The 18,350-nt window shown below is 32.2% G+C and overlaps 9 non-coding genes across 9 annotated transcripts; all 9 read right to left on the bottom strand.

Moving 5' to 3' along the window:
- Window positions 1-694: 694 nt before the first annotated feature.
- On the bottom strand, window positions 695-766 carry TRNAP-UGG (transfer RNA proline (anticodon UGG)). Its single transcript has one exon. It is a non-coding gene; the product is annotated as a tRNA-Pro (tRNA).
- Window positions 767-1,654: 888 nt separating this feature from the next.
- Window positions 1,655-1,726, bottom strand: TRNAP-UGG (transfer RNA proline (anticodon UGG)). The gene has a single exon. It is a non-coding gene; the product is annotated as a tRNA-Pro (tRNA).
- A 3,925-nt stretch (window positions 1,727-5,651) lies between these two features.
- TRNAP-UGG (transfer RNA proline (anticodon UGG)) lies at window positions 5,652-5,723 on the bottom strand. The gene has a single exon. It is a non-coding gene; the product is annotated as a tRNA-Pro (tRNA).
- An 888-nt stretch (window positions 5,724-6,611) lies between these two features.
- TRNAP-UGG (transfer RNA proline (anticodon UGG)) lies at window positions 6,612-6,683 on the bottom strand. The gene has a single exon. It is a non-coding gene; the product is annotated as a tRNA-Pro (tRNA).
- A 3,925-nt stretch (window positions 6,684-10,608) lies between these two features.
- On the bottom strand, window positions 10,609-10,680 carry TRNAP-UGG (transfer RNA proline (anticodon UGG)). Its single transcript has one exon. It is a non-coding gene; the product is annotated as a tRNA-Pro (tRNA).
- Window positions 10,681-11,565: 885 nt separating this feature from the next.
- On the bottom strand, window positions 11,566-11,637 carry TRNAP-UGG (transfer RNA proline (anticodon UGG)). Its single transcript has one exon. It is a non-coding gene; the product is annotated as a tRNA-Pro (tRNA).
- Window positions 11,638-14,640: 3,003 nt separating this feature from the next.
- On the bottom strand, window positions 14,641-14,712 carry TRNAP-UGG (transfer RNA proline (anticodon UGG)). Its single transcript has one exon. It is a non-coding gene; the product is annotated as a tRNA-Pro (tRNA).
- Window positions 14,713-16,396: 1,684 nt separating this feature from the next.
- Window positions 16,397-16,468, bottom strand: TRNAP-UGG (transfer RNA proline (anticodon UGG)). The gene has a single exon. It is a non-coding gene; the product is annotated as a tRNA-Pro (tRNA).
- A 1,698-nt stretch (window positions 16,469-18,166) lies between these two features.
- TRNAP-UGG (transfer RNA proline (anticodon UGG)) lies at window positions 18,167-18,238 on the bottom strand. Its single transcript has one exon. It is a non-coding gene; the product is annotated as a tRNA-Pro (tRNA).
- Between the last annotated feature and the right edge of the window lie 112 nt (window positions 18,239-18,350).

The following is an 18,350-nucleotide window of genomic DNA, read 5'->3' as shown; positions in this document are numbered from 1 at the left end:
GTAAAAACACCATATACATTTATGTAAAAATGAATTTGTAGAATAAATAAAATATTTCCTTATGGTCCAGTAGATAGTTTTCTAAGTATGCATATAGGAAAAGTGCAGGGACAAGATTTGTGAGTGCCTACAGAGTTTGGAGTTCTCTCATGGACGAAGCTAAAGACTTGTCATATGCAATGTACAAATCATGCTTCCAGACACAGAAGAAAGGCAAATGAAAACCTTGCAATTTCATTTTTGAACTTTTTGTGTTTCAAAATGAGACTATTCTTTTAAAACATTCAAAGCTATCTAGACAGTAGGGAACCTGCAGTTTTCCTAATATACCACAATACAGTTGAAATTTGAATAAGTATGCTCTTATTTTTAGAACAACTAAAATGTTTCCGTAAGATTCTATTGATAGTTTTCTTTGTGTGCTTATTTGGAAAGTGCAGTGACAAGATTTAAAAATGGCTACAGAGTTTGGACTTGTCTGATCGATAAAACCCAAGACTTGCCAAAAGCTATGTGTCAATCATGCATAAATAGAAGAAAGGCAATTGAAAAATGATGAAGGCAAGATTCATAAGTATGTACAAATTCTATTGGGAGTATGGCAAAAACAAAACTCAGTTGATGCTATTGACTTAGCCAATTGAGAAAATCAGATATATATAAACCATGAGATGCACTGTAAAAAAGAAATAGAGGGCTCGTCCAGGATTTGAACCCAGGACCTCTCGCACCCAAAGCGAGAATCATACCCCTAGATCAACGAGCCAACTGAAGTAAATTTGTTTTATTTGATTTCTTAACTGTTTTTATGTGAAAATTTTATTATTTTAAAGCAGTCACTAATGTATACAAGGTGGAAATATTAACATAAGTAATTTATTTCCTAATAGTCAATATTTTTCTAAGTATACTTGCTTGGAAATTGCTGTGCAAAGTTTTATGATGCCCAGCAGAGTTTTTCTGATGGATAAAACCCAAGACATGTCACATGCTATGTTCAGATAAGTACTTACAAATAATTTTAGCAGTCTGACAAAAAACAAAATTCAATTCTGCAAATAAGTAAATCCAATCTATTTTGAGAGTTTTGAAAAAACAACATTCAGTTCATTGACGAAGCTAAAGACTTGTCATATGCAATGTACAAATCATGCTTCCAGACACAGAAGAAAGGCAAAAGAAAACCTTACAATTTCATTTTTGAACTTTTTGTATTTCAAAATGAGACTATTCTTATAAAACATTCAAAGCTATCTAGACAGTAGGGAACCTGCAGTTTTCCTAATATACCACAATACAGTTGAAATTTGAATAAGTATGCTCTTATTTTTAGAAAAACTAAAATGTTTCCAAAAGATTCTATTGATAGTTTTCTTTGTGTGCTTATTTGGAAAGTGCAGTGACAAGATTTAAAAATGGCTACAGAGTTTGGACTTGTCTGATCGATAAAACCCAAGACTTGCCAAAAGTTATGTGTCAATCATGCATAAATAGAAGAAAGGCAATTGAAAAATGATGAAGGCAAGATTCATAAGTATGTACAAATTCTATTGGGAGTATGGCAAAAACAAAACTCAGTTGATGCTATTGACTTAGCCAATTGAGAAAATCAGATATATATAAACCATGAGATGCACTGTAAAAAAGTAATAGAGGGCTCGTCCAGGATTTGAACCCGGGACCTCTCACACCCAAAGCGAGAATCATACCCCTAGACCAACGAGCCAACTGAAGTAAATTTGTTTTATTTGATTTCTTAACTGTTTTTATGTGAAAATTTTATTATTTTAAAGCAGTCACTAATGTATACAAGGTGGAAATATTAACATAAGTAATATATTTCCTAATAGTCAATATTTGTCTAAGTATACTTGCTTGGAAATTGCTGTGCAAAGTTTTATGATGCCCAGCAGAGTTTTTCTGATGGATAAAACCCAAGTGATGTCACATGCTATGTTCAGATAAGTACTTACAAATAATTTTAGCAGTCTGACAAAAAACAAAATTCAATTCTGCAAATAAGTAAATCCAATCTATTTTGAGAGTTTTGAAAAAACAACATTCAGTTGAAATTCACTCAGGAAATTGACTTCAGTAAGATAATGGAACCATGTCAAAGAATCTAAAAATTTGGGCTTGTCCAGGATTTGAACCTGTGACCTCTCGCACCCAAGTGAGAATCATAGAGTCATCAAGTAAGCATGTTTTATTTGATTTCTTAACTGTTTTTATGTGAAAATTGTATTATTTTAAAGCAGTCACTAATGTATATATGGTGGAAATATTAGAATAAATAAAATATTTCCTAATAGTCAATATTTTTCTAAGTATACTTGCTTGGAAATTGCTGTGCAAAGTTTTATGATGCCCAGCAGAGTTTTTCTGATGGATAAAACCCAAGACATGTCACATGCTATGTGCAGATAAGTACTTACTAATAATTTTAGCAGTTTGACAAAAAACAAAATTCAATTGTGCAAATAAGCAAATCCAATCTATTTTGAGAATTTGAAAAAACAACATTCAGTTGAAATTCACTCTGGAAATTGACTTCAATAAGATAATGGAACCATGTCAAAGAATCTAAAAATTTGGGCTCATCCAGGATTTGAACCCGGGACCTCTCGCACCCAAAGTGAGAGTCATAGAATCATCATGTAAGCATATTTTATATGATTTCTTATCTGTTTTTATGTGAAAATTGTATTATTTTAAAGTAGTCACTAATGTATACAAGGTGGAAATATTAACATAAGTAATATATTTCCTAATAGTCAATATTTTTCTAAGTATACTTGCTTGGAAATTGCTGTGCAAAGTTTTATGATGCCCAGCAGAGTTTTTCTGATGGATAAAACCCAAGACATGTCACATGCTATGTTCAGATAAGTACTTACAAATAATTTTAGCAGTCTGACAAAAAACAAACTTCAATTCTGCAAATAAGTAAATCCAATCTATTTTGAGAGTTTTGAAAAAACAACATTCAGTTAAAATTCACTCAGGAAATTGACTTCAATAAGATAATGGAACCATGTCAAAGAATCTGAAAAGTTGGGCTCATCCAGGATTTGAACCCGTGACCTCTCGCACCCAAAGTGAGAATCATAGAATCATAAAGTAAGCATGTTTTATTTGATTTCTTAACTGTTTTTATGTGAAAATGGTATTCTTTTAAAGCAGTCTCTAATGTATACAAGGAGGAAATATTAGCATATATAAAATATTTCCTAATAGTCAATATTTTTCTAAGTATACTTGCTTGGAAATTGCTGTGCAAAGTTTTATGATGCCCAGCAGAGTTTTTCTGATGGATAAAACCCAAGACATGTCACATGCTATGTGCAGATAAGTACTTACAAATAATATTAGCAGTTTGACAAAAAACAAAATTCAATTCTGCAAATAAGTAAATCCAATCTATTTTGAGAGTTTTGAAAAAACAACATTCAGTTGAAATTCACTCAGGAAATTGACTTCAATAAGATAATGGAACCATGTCAAAGAATCTGAAAATTTGGGCTCGTCCACGATTTGAACCTGGGACCTCTCACACCCTAAGCGAGAATCATAACCCTAGACCAACAAGCCACCTACCTGACCATTTTTCTATTGATTTTTCAATTGATTTAAAGAAAATAGCTTTTTGTTTTTAAAAACACCATATACATTTATGTAAAAATGAATTTGTAGAATAAATAAAATATTTCCTTATGGTCCAGTAGATAGTTTTCTAAGTATGCATATAGGAAAAGTGCAGGGACGAGATTTGTGAGAGCCTACAGAGTTTGGACTTCTCTCTTGGATGAAGCTAAAGACTTGTAATATGCAATGTAGAAATCATGCTTCCAGACACAGAAGAAAGGCAAAAGAAAACCTTGCAATTTCATTTTTGAACTTTTTGTGTTTCAAAATGAGACTATTCTTTTAAATCATTCAAAGCTATCTAGACAGTAGGGAACCTGCAGTTTTCCTAATATACCACAATACAGTTGAAATTTGAATAAGTATGCTCTTATTTTTAGAACAACTAAAATGTTTCCGTAAGATTCTATTGATAGTTTTCTTTGTGTGCTTATTTGGAAAGTGCAGTGACAAGATTTAAAAATGGCTACAGAGTTTGGACTTGTCTGATCGATAAAACCCAAGACTTTTCAAAAGCTATGTGTAAATCATGCATAAATAGAAGAAAGGCAATTGAAAAATGATGAAGGCAAGATTCATAAGTATGTACAAATTCTATTGGGAGTATGGCAAAAACAAAACTCAGTTGATGCTATTGACTTAGCCAATTGAGAAAATCAGATATATATAAACCATGAGATGCACAGTAAAAAAGAAATAGAGGGCTCGACCGGGATTTGAAGCCGGGACCTCTCGCACCCAAAGCGAGAATCATACCCCTAGACCAACGAGCCAACTGAAGTAAATGAGTTTTATTTGATTTCTTAACTGTTTTTATGTGAAAATTTTATTTTTTTAAAGCAGTCACTAATGTATACAAGGAGGAAATATTAGCATAAATAAAATATTTCCTAATAGTCAATATTTTTCTAAGTATACTTGCTTGGAAATTGCTGTGCAAAGTTTTATGATGCCCAGCAGAGTTTTTCTAATGGATAAAACCCAAGACATGTCACATGCTATGTGCAGATAAGTACTTACAAATAATATTAGCAGTTTGGCAAAAAACAAAATTCAATTCTGCAAATAAGTAAATCCAATCTATTTTGAGAGTTTTGAAAAAACAACATTCAGTTGAAATTCTCTCTGGAAATTGACTTCAATAAGATAATGGAACCATGTCAAAGAATCTGAAAATTTGGGCTCGTCTACAATTTGAACTTGGGACCTCTCGCACCGTAAGCGAGAATTATAACCCTAGACCAACAAGCCACCTACCTGAACATTTTTTTATTGATTTTTCAATTGATTTAAAGAAAATAGCTTTTTGTTTGTAAAAACACCATATACATTTATGTAAAAATGAATTTGTAGAATAAATAAAATATTTCCTTATGGTCCAGTAGATAGTTTTCTAAGTATGCATATAGGAAAAGTGCAGGGACAAGATTTGTGAGTGCCTACAGAGTTTGGAGTTCTCTCATGGACGAAGCTAAAGACTTGTCATATGCAATGTACAAATCATGCTTCCAGACACAGAAGAAAGGCAAATGAAAACCTTGCAATTTCATTTTTGAACTTTTTGTGTTTCAAAATGAGACTATTCTTTTAAAACATTCAAAGCTATCTAGACAGTAGGGAACCTGCAGTTTTCCTAATATACCACAATACAGTTGAAATTTGAATAAGTATGCTCTTATTTTTAGAACAACTAAAATGTTTCCGTAAGATTCTATTGATAGTTTTCTTTGTGTGCTTATTTGGAAAGTGCAGTGACAAGATTTAAAAATGGCTACAGAGTTTGGACTTGTCTGATCGATAAAACCCAAGACTTGCCAAAAGCTATGTGTCAATCATGCATAAATAGAAGAAAGGCAATTGAAAAATGATGAAGGCAAGATTCATAAGTATGTACAAATTCTATTGGGAGTATGGCAAAAACAAAACTCAGTTGATGCTATTGACTTAGCCAATTGAGAAAATCAGATATATATAAACCATGAGATGCACTGTAAAAAAGAAATAGAGGGCTCGTCCAGGATTTGAACCCAGGACCTCTCGCACCCAAAGCGAGAATCATACCCCTAGATCAACGAGCCAACTGAAGTAAATTTGTTTTATTTGATTTCTTAACTGTTTTTATGTGAAAATTTTATTATTTTAAAGCAGTCACTAATGTATACAAGGTGGAAATATTAACATAAGTAATTTATTTCCTAATAGTCAATATTTTTCTAAGTATACTTGCTTGGAAATTGCTGTGCAAAGTTTTATGATGCCCAGCAGAGTTTTTCTGATGGATAAAACCCAAGACATGTCACATGCTATGTTCAGATAAGTACTTACAAATAATTTTAGCAGTCTGACAAAAAACAAAATTCAATTCTGCAAATAAGTAAATCCAATCTATTTTGAGAGTTTTGAAAAAACAACATTCAGTTCATTGACGAAGCTAAAGACTTGTCATATGCAATGTACAAATCATGCTTCCAGACACAGAAGAAAGGCAAAAGAAAACCTTACAATTTCATTTTTGAACTTTTTGTATTTCAAAATGAGACTATTCTTATAAAACATTCAAAGCTATCTAGACAGTAGGGAACCTGCAGTTTTCCTAATATACCACAATACAGTTGAAATTTGAATAAGTATGCTCTTATTTTTAGAAAAACTAAAATGTTTCCAAAAGATTCTATTGATAGTTTTCTTTGTGTGCTTATTTGGAAAGTGCAGTGACAAGATTTAAAAATGGCTACAGAGTTTGGACTTGTCTGATCGATAAAACCCAAGACTTGCCAAAAGTTATGTGTCAATCATGCATAAATAGAAGAAAGGCAATTGAAAAATGATGAAGGCAAGATTCATAAGTATGTACAAATTCTATTGGGAGTATGGCAAAAACAAAACTCAGTTGATGCTATTGACTTAGCCAATTGAGAAAATCAGATATATATAAACCATGAGATGCACTGTAAAAAAGTAATAGAGGGCTCGTCCAGGATTTGAACCCGGGACCTCTCACACCCAAAGCGAGAATCATACCCCTAGACCAACGAGCCAACTGAAGTAAATTTGTTTTATTTGATTTCTTAACTGTTTTTATGTGAAAATTTTATTATTTTAAAGCAGTCACTAATGTATACAAGGTGGAAATATTAACATAAGTAATATATTTCCTAATAGTCAATATTTGTCTAAGTATACTTGCTTGGAAATTGCTGTGCAAAGTTTTATGATGCCCAGCAGAGTTTTTCTGATGGATAAAACCCAAGTGATGTCACATGCTATGTTCAGATAAGTACTTACAAATAATTTTAGCAGTCTGACAAAAAACAAAATTCAATTCTGCAAATAAGTAAATCCAATCTATTTTGAGAGTTTTGAAAAAACAACATTCAGTTGAAATTCACTCAGGAAATTGACTTCAGTAAGATAATGGAACCATGTCAAAGAATCTAAAAATTTGGGCTTGTCCAGGATTTGAACCTGTGACCTCTCGCACCCAAGTGAGAATCATAGAGTCATCAAGTAAGCATGTTTTATTTGATTTCTTAACTGTTTTTATGTGAAAATTGTATTATTTTAAAGCAGTCACTAATGTATATATGGTGGAAATATTAGAATAAATAAAATATTTCCTAATAGTCAATATTTTTCTAAGTATACTTGCTTGGAAATTGCTGTGCAAAGTTTTATGATGCCCAGCAGAGTTTTTCTGATGGATAAAACCCAAGACATGTCACATGCTATGTGCAGATAAGTACTTACTAATAATTTTAGCAGTTTGACAAAAAACAAAATTCAATTGTGCAAATAAGCAAATCCAATCTATTTTGAGAATTTGAAAAAACAACATTCAGTTGAAATTCACTCTGGAAATTGACTTCAATAAGATAATGGAACCATGTCAAAGAATCTAAAAATTTGGGCTCATCCAGGATTTGAACCCGGGACCTCTCGCACCCAAAGTGAGAGTCATAGAATCATCATGTAAGCATATTTTATATGATTTCTTATCTGTTTTTATGTGAAAATTGTATTATTTTAAAGTAGTCACTAATGTATACAAGGTGGAAATATTAACATAAGTAATATATTTCCTAATAGTCAATATTTTTCTAAGTATACTTGCTTGGAAATTGCTGTGCAAAGTTTTATGATGCCCAGCAGAGTTTTTCTGATGGATAAAACCCAAGACATGTCACATGCTATGTTCAGATAAGTACTTACAAATAATTTTAGCAGTCTGACAAAAAACAAACTTCAATTCTGCAAATAAGTAAATCCAATCTATTTTGAGAGTTTTGAAAAAACAACATTCAGTTAAAATTCACTCAGGAAATTGACTTCAATAAGATAATGGAACCATGTCAAAGAATCTGAAAAGTTGGGCTCATCCAGGATTTGAACCCGTGACCTCTCGCACCCAAAGTGAGAATCATAGAATCATAAAGTAAGCATGTTTTATTTGATTTCTTAACTGTTTTTATGTGAAAATGGTATTCTTTTAAAGCAGTCTCTAATGTATACAAGGAGGAAATATTAGCATAAATAAAATATTTCCTAATAGTCAATATTTTTCTAAGTATACTTGCTTGGAAATTGCTGTGCAAAGTTTTATGATGCCCAGCAGAGTTTTTCTGATGGATAAAACCCAAGACATGTCACATGCTATGTGCAGATAAGTACTTACAAATAATATTAGCAGTTTGACAAAAAACAAAATTCAATTCTGCAAATAAGTAAATCCAATCTATTTTGAGAGTTTTGAAAAAACAACATTCAGTTGAAATTCACTCAGGAAATTGACTTCAATAAGATAATGGAACCATGTCAAAGAATCTGAAAATTTGGGCTCGTCCACGATTTGAACCTGGGACCTCTCACACCCTAAGCGAGAATCATAACCCTAGACCAACAAGCCACCTACCTAACCATTTTTCTATTGATTTTTCAATTGATTTAAAGAAAATAGCTTTTTGTTTTTAAAAACACCATATACATTTATGTAAAAATGAATTTGTAGAATAAATAAAATATTTCCTTATGGTCCAGTAGATAGTTTTCTAAGTATGCATATAGGAAAAGTGCAGGGACGAGATTTGTGAGAGCCTACAGAGTTTGGACTTCTCTCTTGGATGAAGCTAAAGACTTGTAATATGCAATGTAGAAATCATGCTTCCAGACACAGAAGAAAGGCAAAAGAAAACCTTGCAATTTCATTTTTGAACTTTTTGTGTTTCAAAATGAGACTATTCTTTTAAATCATTCAAAGCTATCTAGACAGTAGGGAACCTGCAGTTTTCCTAATATACCACAATACAGTTGAAATTTGAATAAGTATGCTCTTATTTTTAGAACAACTAAAATGTTTCCGTAAGATTCTATTGATAGTTTTCTTTGTGTGCTTATTTGGAAAGTGCAGTGACAAGATTTAAAAATGGCTACAGAGTTTGGACTTGTCTGATCGATAAAACCCAAGACTTTTCAAAAGCTATGTGTAAATCATGCATAAATAGAAGAAAGGCAATTGAAAAATGATGAAGGCAAGATTCATAAGTATGTACAAATTCTATTGGGAGTATGGCAAAAACAAAACTCAGTTGATGCTATTGACTTAGCCAATTGAGAAAATCAGATATATATAAACCATGAGATGCACAGTAAAAAAGAAATAGAGGGCTCGACCGGGATTTGAAGCCGGGACCTCTCGCACCCAAAGCGAGAATCATACCCCTAGACCAACGAGCCAACTGAAGTCAATGAGTTTTATTTGATTTCTTAACTGTTTTTATGTGAAAATTTTATTTTTTTAAAGCAGTCACTAATGTATACAAGGAGGAAATATTAGCATAAATAAAATATTTCCTAATAGTCAATATTTTTCTAAGTATACTTGCTTGGAAATTGCTGTGCAAAGTTTTATGATGCCCAGCAGAGTTTTTCTAATGGATAAAACCCAAGACATGTCACATGCTATGTGCAGATAAGTACTTACAAATAATATTAGCAGTTTGGCAAAAAACAAAATTCAATTCTGCAAATAAGTAAATCCAATCTATTTTGAGAGTTTTGAAAAAACAACATTCAGTTGAAATTCTCTCTGGAAATTGACTTCAATAAGATAATGGAACCATGTCAAAGAATCTGAAAATTTGGGCTCGTCTACAATTTGAACCTGGGACCTCTCGCACCGTAAGCGAGAATTATAACCCTAGACCAACAAGCCACCTACCTGAACATTTTTTTATTGATTTTTCAATTGATTTAAAGAAAATAGCTTTTTGTTTGTAAAAACACCATATACATTTATGTAAAAATGAATTTGTAGAATAAATAAAATATTTCCTTATGGTCCAGTAGATAGTTTTCTAAGTATGCATATAGGAAAAGTGCAGGGACAAGATTTGTGAGTGCCTACAGAGTTTGGAGTTCTCTCATGGACGAAGCTAAAGACTTGTCATATGCAATGTACAAATCATGCTTCCAGACACAGAAGAAAGGCAAATGAAAACCTTGCAATTTCATTTTTGAACTTTTTGTGTTTCAAAATGAGACTATTCTTTTAAAACATTCAAAGCTATCTAGACAGTAGGGAACCTGCAGTTTTCCTAATATACCACAATACAGTTGAAATTTGAATAAGTATGTTCTTATTTTTAGAACAACTAAAATGTTTCCGTAAGATTCTATTGATAGTTTTCTTTGTGTGCTTATTTGGAAAGTGCAGTGACAAGATTTAAAAATGGCTACAGAGTTTGGACTTGTCTGATCGATAAAACCCAAGACTTGCCAAAAGCTATGTGTCAATCATGCATAAATAGAAGAAAGGCAATTGAAAAATGATGAAGGCAAGATTCATAAGTATGTACAAATTCTATTGGGAGTATGGCAAAAACAAAACTCAGTTGATGCTATTGACTTAGCCAATTGAGAAAATCAGATATATATAAACCATGAGATGCACTGTAAAAAAGAAATAGAGGGCTCGTCCAGGATTTGAACCCGGGACCTCCCGCACCCAAAGCGAGAATCATACCCCTAGATCAACGAGCCAACTGAAGTAAATTTGTTTTATTTGATTTCTTAACTGTTTTTATGTGAAAATTTTATTATTTTAAAGCAGTCACTAATGTATACAAGGTGGAAATATTAACATAAGTAATTTATTTCCTAATAGTCAATATTTTTCTAAGTATACTTGCTTGGAAATTGCTGTGCAAAGTTTTATGATGCCCAGCAGAGTTTTTCTGATGGATAAAACCCAAGACATGTCACATGCTATGTTCAGATAAGTACTTACAAATAATTTTAGCAGTCTGACAAAAAACAAAATTCAATTCTGCAAATAAGTAAATCCAATCTATTTTGAGAGTTTTGAAAAAACAACATTCAGTTCATTGACGAAGCTAAAGACTTGTCATATGCAATGTACAAATCATGCTTCCAGACACAGAAGAAAGGCAAAAGAAAACCTTACAATTTCATTTTTGAACTTTTTGTATTTCAAAATGAGACTATTCTTATAAAACATTCAAAGCTATCTAGACAGTAGGGAACCTGCAGTTTTCCTAATATACCACAATACAGTTGAAATTTGAATAAGTATGCTCTTATTTTTAGAACAACTAAAATGTTTCCAAAAGATTCTATTGATAGTTTTCTTTGTGTGCTTATTTGGAAAGTGCAGTGACAAGATTTAAAAATGGCTACAGAGTTTGGACTTGTCTGATCGATAAAACCCAAGACTTGCCAAAAGTTTTGTGTCAATCATGCATAAATAGAAGAAAGGCAATTGAAAAATGAAGGCAAGATTCATAAGTATGTACAAATTCTATTGGGAGTATGGCAAAAACAAAACTCAGTTGATGCTATTGACTTAGCCAATTGAGAAAATCAGATATATATAAACCATGAGATGCACTGTAAAAAAGTAATAGAGGGCTCGTCCAGGATTTGAACCCGGGACCTCTCACACCCAAAGCGAGAATCATACCCCTAGACCAACGAGCCAACTGAAGTAAATTTGTTTTATTTGATTTCTTAACTGTTTTTATGTGAAAATTTTATTATTTTAAAGCAGTCACTAATGTATACAAGGTGGAAATATTAACATAAGTAATATATTTCCTAATAGTCAATATTTGTCTAAGTATACTTGCTTGGAAATTGCTGTGCAAAGTTTTATGATGCCCAGCAGAGTTTTTCTGATGGATAAAACCCAAGTGATGTCACATGCTATGTTCAGATAAGTACTTACAAATAATTTTAGCAGTCTGACAAAAAACAAAATTCAATTCTGCAAATAAGTAAATCCAATCTATTTTGAGAGTTTTGAAAAAACAACATTCAGTTGAAATTCACTCAGGAAATTGACTTCAATAAGATAATGGAACCATGTCAAAGAATCTGAAAAGTTGGACTCATCCAGGATTTGAACCCGTGACCTCTCGCACCCAAAGTGAGAATCATAGAGTCATCAAGTAAGCATGTTTTAATTGATTTCTTAACTGTTTTTATGTGAAAATGGTATTCTTTTAAAGCAGTCACTAATGCTTAAAAGGAGGAAATATTAGCATAATTAAAATATTTCCTAATAGTCAATATTTTTCTAAGTATACTTGCTTGGAAATTGCGGTGCAAAGTTTTATGATGCCCAGCAGAGTTTTTCTGATGGATAAAACCCAAGACATATCACATGCTATGTGCAGGTAAGTAATTAGAAATAATTTTAGCAGCTTGACAAAAAACAAAATTCAATTGTGCAAATAAGTAAATCCAATCTATTTTGTGAGTTTTTAAAAAATAATATTCAGTTGAAGATTTGACTCAGAAAATTGACTTCAATAAGATAATGGAACCATGTCAAAGAATCTGAAAATTTGGGCTCGTCCACGATTTGAACCTGGGACCTCTCACACCCTAAGCGAGAATCATAACCCTAGACCAACAAGCCACCTACCTGACCATTTTTCGATTGATTTTTCAATTGATTTAAAGAAAATAGCTTTTTGTTTTTAAAAACACTATATACATTTATGTAAAAATGAATTTGTAGAATAAATAAAATATTTCCTTATGGTCCAGTAGATAGTTTTCTAAGTATGCATATAGGAAAAGTGCAGGGACGAGATTTGTGAGAGCCTACAGAGTTTGGCCTTCTCTCTTGGATGAAGCTAAAGACTTGTAATATGCAATGTAGAAATCATGCTTCCAGACACAGAAGAAAGGCAAAAGAAAACCTTGCAATTTCATTTTTGAACTTTTTGTGTTTCAAAATGAGACTATTCTTTTAAATCATTCAAAGCTATCTAGACAGTAGGGAACCTGCAGTTTTCCTAATATACCACAATACAGTTGAAATTTGAATAAGTATGCTCTTATTTTTAGAACAACTAAAATGTTTCCGTAAGATTCTATTGATAGTTTTCTTTGTGTGCTTATTTGGAAAGTGCAGTGACAAGATTTAAAAATGGCTACAGAGTTTGGACTTGTCTGATCGATAAAACCCAAGACTTGTCAAAAGCTATGTGTAAATCATGCATAAATAGAAGAAAGGCAATTGAAAAATGATGAAGGCAATATTCATAAGTATGTACAAATTCTATTGGGAGTATGGCAAAAACAAAACTCAGTTGATGCTATTGACTTAGCCAATTGAGAAAATCATATATATATAAACCATGAGATGCACAGTAAAAAAGAAAAAGAGGGCTCGATCGGGATTTGAAGCCGGGACCTCTCGCACCCAAAGCGAGAATCATACCCCTAGACCAACGAGCCAACTGAAGTAAATGAGTTTGATTTGATTTCTTAACTGTTTTTATGTGAAAATTTTATTTTTTTAAAGCAGTCACTAATGTATACAAGGAGGAAATATTAGCATAAATAAAATATTTCCTAATAGTCAATATTTTTCTAAGTATACTTGCTTGGAAATTGCTGTGCAAAGTTTTATGATGCCCAGCAGAGTTTTTCTAATGGATAAAACCCAAGACATGTCACATGCTATGTGCAGATAAGTACTTACAAATAATATTAGCAGTTTGGCAAAAAACAAAATTCAATTCTGCAAATAAGTAAATCCAATCTATTTTGAGAGTTTTGAAAAAACAACATTCAGTTGAAATTCTCTCTGGAAATTGACTTCAATAAGATAATGGAACCATGTCAAAGAATCTGAAAATTTGGGCTCGTCTACAATTTGAACCTGGGACCTCTCGCACCCTAAGCGAGAATTATAACCCTAGACCAACAAGCCACCTACCTGAACATTTTTCTATTGATTTTTCAATTGATTTAAAGAAAATAACTTTTTGTTTGTAAAAACACCATATACATTTATGTAAAAATGAATTTGTAGAATAAATAAAATATTTCCTTATGGTCCAGTAGATAGTTTTCTAAGTATGCATATAGGAAAAGTGCAGGGACAAGATTTGTGAGTGCCTACAGAGTTTGGACTTCTCTCATGGACGAAGCTAAAGACTTGTCATATGCAATGTACAAATCATGCTTCCAGACACAGAAGAAAGGCAAATGAAAACCTTGCAATTTCATTTTTGAACTTTTTGTGTTTCAAAATGAGACTATTCTTTTAAAACATTCAAAGCTATCTAGACAGTAGGGAACCTGCAGTTTTCCTAATATACCACAATACAGTTGAAATTTGAATAAGTATGCTCTTATTTTTAGAACAACTAAAATGTTTCCGTAAGATTCTATTGATAGTTTTCTTTGTGTGCTTATTTGGAAAGTGCAGTGACAAGATTTAAAAATGGCTACAGAGTTTGGACTTGTCTGATCGATAAAACCCAAGACTTGCCAAAAGCTATGTGTCAATCATGCATAAATAGAAGAAAGGCAATTGAAAAATGATGAAGGCAAGATTCATAAGTATGTACAAATTCTATTGGGAGTATGGCAAAAACAAAACTCAGTTGATGCTATTGACTTAGCCAATTGAGAAAATCAGATATATATAAACCATGAGATGCACTGTAAAAAAGTAATAGAGGGCTCGTCCAGGATTTGAACCCGGGACCTCTCACACCCAAAGCGAGAATCATACCCCTAGACCAACGAGCCAACTGAAGGAAATTTGTTTTATTTGATTTCTTAACTGTTTTTATGTGAACATTTTATTATTTTAAAGCAGTCACTAATGTATACAAGGTGGAAATATTAACATAAGTAATATATTTCCTAATAGTCAATATTTTTCTAAGTATACTTGCTTGGAAATTGCTGTGCAAAGTTTTATGATGCCCAGCAGAGTTTTTCTGATGGATAAAACCCAAGACATGTCACATGCTAGGTTCAGATAAGTACTTACAAATAATTTTAGCAGTCTGACAAAAAACAAAATTCAATTCTGCAAATAAGTAAATCCAATCTATTTTGAGAGTTTTGAAAAAACAACATTCAGTTGAAATTCACTCAGGAAATTGACTTCAATAAGATAATGGAACCATGTCAAAGAATCTGAAAAGTTGGGCTTATCCAGGATTTGAACCCGTGACCTCTCGCACCCAAAGTGAGAATCATAGAGTCATCAAGTAAGCATGTTTTATTTGATTTCTTAACTGTTTTTATGTGAAAATTTTATTTTTTTAAAGCAGTCACTAATGTATACAAGGAGGAAATATTAGCATAATTAAAATATTTCCTAATAGTCAATATTTTTCTAAGTATACTTGCTTGGAAATTGCTGTGCAAAGTTTTATGATGCCCAGCAGAGTTTTTCTAATGGATAAAACCCAAGACATGTCACATGCTATGTGCAGATAAGTACTTACAAATAATATTAGCAGTTTGGCAAAAAACAAAATTCAATTCTGCAAATAAGTAAATCCAATCTATTTTGAGAGTTTTGAAAAAACAACATTCAGTTGAAATTCTCTCTGGAAATTGACTTCAATAAGATAATGGAACCATGTCAAAGAATCTGAAAATTTGGGCTCATCTACAATTTGAACCTGGGACCTCTCGCACCGTAAGCGAGAATTATAACCCTAGACCAACAAGCCACCTACCTGAACATTTTTCAATTGATTTAAAGAAAATAACTTTTTGTTTGTAAAAACACCATATACATTTATGTAAAAATGAATTTGTAGAATAAATAAAATATTTCCTTATGGTCCAGTAGATAGTTTTCTAAGTATGCATATAGGAAAAGTGCAGGGACAAGATTTGTGAGTGCCTACAGAGTTTGGACTTCTCTCATGGACGAAGCTAAAGACTTGTCATATGCAATGTACAAATCATGCTTCCAGACACAGAAGAAAGGCAAATGAAAACCTTGCAATTTCATTTTTGAACTTTTTGTGTTTCAAAATGAGACTATTCTTTTAAAACATTCAAAGCTATCTAGACAGTAGGGAACCTGCAGTTTTCCTAATATACCACAATACACTTGAAATTTGAATAAGTATGCTCTTATTTTTAGAACAACTAAAATGTTTCCGTAAGATTCTATTGATAGTTTTCTTTGTGTGCTTATTTGGAAAGTGCAGTGACAAGATTTAAAAATGGCTACAGAGTTTGGACTTGTCTGATCGATAAAACCCAAGACTTGCCAAAAGCTATGTGTCAATCATGCATAAATAGAAGAAAGGCAATTGAAAAATGATGAAGGCAAGATTCATAAGTATGTACAAATTCTATTGGGAGTATGGCAAAAACAAAACTCAGTTGATGCTATTGACTTAGCCAATTGAGAAAATCAGATATATATAAACCATGAGATGCACTGTAAAAATGTAATAGAGGGCTCGTCCAGGATTTGAACCCGGGACCTCTCACACCCAAAGCGAGAATCATACCCCTAGACCAACGAGCCAACTGAAGTAAATTTGTTTTATTTGATTTCTTAACTGTTTTTATGTGAAAATTTTATTATTTTAAAGCAGTCACTAATGTATACAAGGTGGAAATATTAACATAAGTAATATATTTCCTAATAGTCAATATTTTTCTAAGTATACTTGCTTGGAAATTGCTGTGCAAAGTTTTATGATGCCCAGCAGAGTTTTTCTGATGGATAAAACCCAAGACATGTCACATGCTAGGTTCAGATAAGTACTTACAAATAATTTTAGCAGTCTGACAAAAAACAAAATTCAATTCTGCAAATAAGTAAATCCAATCTATTTTGAGAGTTTTGAAAAAACAACATTCAGTTGAAATTCACTCAGGAAATTGACTTCAATAAGATAATGGAACCATGTCAAAGAATCTGAAAAGTTGGGCTTATCCAGGATTTGAACCCGTGACCTCTCGCACCCAAAGTGAGAATCATAGAGTCATCAAGTAAGCATGTTTTATTTGATTTCTTAACTGTTTTTATGTGAAAATGGTATTCTTTTAAAGCAGTCACTAATGCTTACAAGGAGGAAATATTAGCATAATTAAAATTTTTCCTAATAGTCAATATTTTTCTAAGTATACTTGCTTGGAAATTGCTGTGCAAAGTTTTATGAAGCCCAGCAGAGTTTTTCTGATGGATAAAACCCAAGACATGTCACATGCTATGTGCAGGTAAGTAATTACATATAATTTTAGCAGCTTGACAAAAAACAAAATTCAATTGTGCAAATAAGTAAATCCAATCTATTTTGTGAGTTTTTAAAAAATAATATTCAGTTGAAGATTTGACTCAGAAAATTGACTTCAATAAGATAATGGAACCATGTCAAAGAATCTGAAAATTTGGGCTCATCCACGATTTGAACCTGGGACCTCTCACACCCTAAGCGAGAATCATAACCCTAGACCAACAAGCCACCTACCTGACCATTTTTCTATTGATTTTTCAATTGATTTAAAGAAAATAGCTTTTTGTTTTTAAAAACACCATATACATTTATGTAAAAATGAATTTGTAGAATAAATAAAATATTTCCTTATGGTCCAGTAGATAGTTATCTAAGTATGCATATAGGAAAAGTGCAGGGACAAGATTTGTGAGTGCCTACAGAGTTTGGACTTCTCTCATGGACGAAGCTAAAGACTTGTCATATGCAATGTACAAATCATGCTTCCAGACACAGAAGAAAGGCAAATGAAAACCTTGCAATTTCATTTTTGAACTTTTTGTGTTTCAAAATGAGACTATTCTTTTAAAACATTCAAAGCTATCTAGACAGTAGGGAACCTGCAGTTTTCCTAATATACCACAATACAGTTGAAATTTGAATAAGTATGCTCTTATTTTTAGAACAACTAAAATGTTTCCGTAAGATTCTATTGATAGTTTTCTTTGTGTGCTTATTTGGAAAGTGCAGTGACAAGATTTAAAAATGGCTACAGAGTTTGGACTTGTCTGATCGATAAAACCCAAGACTTGCCAAAAGCTATGTGTCAATCATGCATAAATAGAAGAAAGGCAATTGAAAAATGATGAAGGCAAGATTCATAAGTATGTACAAATTCTATTGGGAGTATGGCAAAAACAAAACTCAGTTGATGCTATTGACTTAGCCAATTGAGAAAATCAGATATATATAAACCATGAGATGCACTGTAAAAAAGAAAAAGAGGGCTCGTCCAGGATTTGAACCCGGGACCTCTCGCACCCAAAGCGAGAATCATACCCCTAGATCAACGAGCCAACTGAAGTAAATTTGTTTTATTTGATTTCTTAACTGTTTTTATGTGAAAATTTTATTATTTTAAAGCAGTCACTAATGTATACAAGGTGGAAATATTAACATAAGTAATTT

The sequence above is a fragment of the Taudactylus pleione genome, unplaced genomic scaffold, assembly GCF_031769625.1.
Source record: "Taudactylus pleione unplaced genomic scaffold, aTauple2 ptg000317l, whole genome shotgun sequence".
Taxonomy (NCBI): domain Eukaryota; kingdom Metazoa; phylum Chordata; class Amphibia; order Anura; family Myobatrachidae; genus Taudactylus; species Taudactylus pleione.
The sequence above is the reverse complement of the archived record's forward strand: the minus strand, read 5'-3'. Positions and strand labels throughout refer to the sequence as shown.